This window comes from Sinocyclocheilus anshuiensis, unplaced genomic scaffold (assembly GCF_001515605.1).
Source record: "Sinocyclocheilus anshuiensis isolate Anshui unplaced genomic scaffold, SAMN03320099.WGS_v1.1 scaffold1230, whole genome shotgun sequence".
NCBI classification, from domain to species: domain Eukaryota; kingdom Metazoa; phylum Chordata; class Actinopteri; order Cypriniformes; family Cyprinidae; genus Sinocyclocheilus; species Sinocyclocheilus anshuiensis.
This window is the reverse complement of record NW_015558637.1, coordinates 929,008-932,646: the sequence shown is the minus strand read 5'-3', so window position 1 is coordinate 932,646 and position 3,639 is coordinate 929,008. Positions and strand designations below refer to the sequence as shown.

The following is a 3,639-nucleotide window of genomic DNA, read 5'->3' as shown; positions in this document are numbered from 1 at the left end:
GCTGTTTCAACTTAAGTTCAAAATTTTCTAGTTAGGATAATGTAAACTTTATTTTGGATCCAGATAAAAAAAATAAAAATACTACAACATTTGTTTGAAACATTTAAAAAAAAATGTTTTCTTGCAGTGCTTATAAACAGGGTTTTATTTGATACAGAAATGCAAAACTCCCCCTTCATCCAGTCTCAGACTCACAAGCGTGTGCCTGTAAAAAAAAAAAAGTATTCAACTTAAATTTACTTGTAAACAACAAACACACAAGCAAAGACATTTCCTATACAACAACCTCATAAACGGGAAATTGTTGGTTACTTGCTAATTACAGTTAAGCCCAAAGATGTAACGTAGACTAACCATGTTCCGTACACTTTTCACTATTCGCCACACGCCAGCGACCACTCCTCCGTTATTGAAAGACAAACAAGCATGTTTGTGTGATCATTCTCTGGGGGAATACCCATTCTACAGTCCACACTTTGATTGATGTCTTTAGGACCAATAGTTTTTGAGAAAAGTGGGGAAAAGTACCGCCTCTGCCAGTGTACGGAAGATGATAAGGGTTAACGGTGTTCCGTACAGACTTATAATGGTGTTCCGTACAGCGCGCATAACTTGATTTTATCGGCGAAAATGGACATTTAACTGATCAACTGTGAGCTGTTTATTTATTTTAACTGAATAAAAACATTATTTAAATGAATAAGAAAGATGAGTACCTTTTTAATTTTATTAAAATGTAAGTTAATTGCTGCTTTAATAAAGGACCATGCGAGTTAGGCATGATTGTGTCATGATATTAATTATGGCATGTGAGTTAAGCATGAACCATGTGAAACGTTAGTGAATAACATTTCCATATCTTTCTGAAGACAATATGAATATAAACATCATCACTGCATGCAGGATGATGGGCAAACAGCGTCTGTGCTGACAGATGTGCTGCCTGTCTCAGGTGAGAGTGGCGCTAAGTGGTCATCGCCCTCAATCGAAGTTTAAAAATTCCCATTTCAAAGCATTTATTCAACAAAAGGTAATATATTTAACAATTTGTGATAACATAATATTAATTTCATGAAGGCTGAGTACTGTGAGAAACATAAATTAAATAGAAATGTAAATTTTCGCTGCTCTTGTAGTCTCCCCACCCAAGCTGCAGTATTGAAGTGTAGCTTGCCCACCGTCCGTTTTCAAGCGCAGTGGGCGCACCTAGCAAACTTACTGAAATCACACTGAAACAAATGGCGGGTGGGTCTCTGTCTTGGTCGGTTGAAGCAGCCATGTCAGGGAGATGCTGTGTGTTTCTAGGCGAAAGCAAAAGCACTTTATTCGGCCTTCCAGAAGTAGATTCATTTAGGAATCTTTAAGGTTACTTACAATAGAACAGCAATGCATTTTATGGACGACTGTTTCATGATCCTAGGAGAAGAAGTCGTTGAAATGTTGGCTTATCTTAATAAGATATGGTTTATATTCTTTATTTAGTACATAAATGCAAAACTTACCATTCATCAAGTCTCAGACTCACAGTCAACTGTTTGCCTATAAAAAGAGAAAAACATATGTTGGGGGGAAACTTTAAAGTGGTTCAAATATTGACTTATCTTAAGATATAGTTTATACTCTTTATTTGGTACAGAAATGCAAAACTCACCCTTCATCCAGTCTCAGACTCACAAGCGTGTGCCTGTAAAAAAAAAATAATAATTATTCAACTTAAATTTACTTGTAAACAACACACACACAAGCAAAGACATTTCCTATACAAGAACCTCATAACCCTTTAATAACCTGAGTTGCCTAAAAACAATTATCAAGATGGATGGTGATCCTCAGTGTAATGTGCTCAGTCATAGCCTACAAAGGGAGGTAAACGGGGAATTGTTGGTTACTTGCTAATTACAGTTTAGCCCAAAGATGTAAGTTACACAACACTTTTACAGACTTTTTGTTCATGATTAAAATATGACCGATTCATACAACATAATGCATTTGTTTGCATTTACTGTTACCAGTAAGCAATTTGCAATCGTAAAACAAAGTTATATATAAAATATATGATGATGGCCAATAAAATAACAAATGGCACAGAAAACGAGCTTGTGAGGAACAGATGTAACGTTAGGCCTACAGTGCGTCCAACTGAATGTAACGTTTAACATGTCGGTTGTTCGGCTGACAAAAACGTCTTTCTAAAAAAGTAACGTTAGTCACAAATGAACAAGGTTAACAATAGTTTGAATCGTGGTCTCTTAAATCATATTAAGAAGTTTCATATGTTCTTCTAGTTTGAACAGAACAAACTGACAAAACTGGTGACAATTAGTTCATGCGTCGTAGAAAACAGCTCGTCGTCTACCTCAAGTTAACTTATATTATCCTAGCTTGAACGGTTGATAAAAAAAAAAATCAAATAATAATAATTAAAAAAAAACCGCTTAACTTTATTCCAAACTTGAAAGGTAAACACAGTTCGGAAAACAATGACAGAACATAACTAATTCTGCTCTATTGTGCTAAAATGAACAATAATCTCCCAAAAATTGTGTTATACAAGCGTTCACTCACCTCATCCACGTTCTTCTTCTTCTTCTTCTTGTTTTATGGCGGGTGGCATCCAAAATATTTTTTTTTTCTTGGAAAGGACTCTGATATTAAATTCATGAATAAATTTGACTCCTGCGCATGAATCCATGTTCAGAGATTTGGCCGGTTAGTGCCAAAAAGCTAAATTGGGCTCTTTGAATTTCAGTAACATTAAACTGACTTAAAAAATCAAGTTGAATCTAGTATAACTTATAAAAAAAAGTTGAAATTGCTTAAATTATTTTTATGAGTTAAAGTAACTTAAAAACATAAGTTGTCATGGCTTTTTCATCATATCATTTGCAAGTTTACAGCAATGTGTGCAATTGCATAGACCTGAACAACCATCAATCACTTAATTAACCCTTGAATCGAGTTTCTCAATGAGGGTAAAATTTATATTAAATGCACCAGTTCAGCTAGAATCCGGAGGTACTTGCTTTGCCTGTGTAGGGGGGTTCCCTTTGTTGTCATTGCAGAAAAGGGGGTTTCCCGAGGTTGCTGATTGGCTGGAAGTTCAGTAGCCGTTGAAGTGAGGACTTGGGAAGCCTGTGGTTGGGAGTTGGCTGAAGATGCGGAGTTGTGGGCTGGTTGAAGTTTTGAGGCGGTCACAGACCCGGGTTGAACTCGGAGACAAAACTTAACTCAGAACACGAAACTCTCACCGGAAAAGAAAATAAATTAAAGTAGAGGAACGAACGTAACGCGACTAGATGGGTTTTCTCCTCATGGTTTTAGAGGAGCAAATGGCGTGTAAGCCAGAGCATACTCAAAGAGCGCTAAAAAGCAGCATCACGGTGGCTAAAACTATGACTAAAAAGCTAGAAGCATAATTTGATGGTGTCTTGAGTATTTAAACTGGGCTGTTGGACACATCCCAAATGGTGACTTGACAAATTAGATATTGTCTTTGCTCGGGGTGTTGTATGTTTCTCCTCCCAATACATAAATCAACATGTCATCTCATCAGTCACATGGTCCGAATGTTCCCGCTCTTGCAGAGTATAATTTTGACATGATTTCTTATAACAAGAATATGATACATTGACGAAGAAT

The 3,639-nt window shown here is 36.4% G+C and overlaps 1 long non-coding RNA gene across 1 annotated transcript; it reads right to left on the bottom strand.

Annotated features, from left to right (window-relative positions):
* Positions 1-1,622: 1,622 nt before the first annotated feature.
* Positions 1,623-1,856, bottom strand: LOC107680887 (uncharacterized). Its single transcript, XR_001633199.1, has 2 exons — positions 1,789-1,856; positions 1,623-1,684 (listed from the first exon to the last, which is right to left on the bottom strand). It is a non-coding gene; the product is annotated as an uncharacterized LOC107680887 (long non-coding RNA).
* Positions 1,857-3,639: the final 1,783 nt, after the last annotated feature.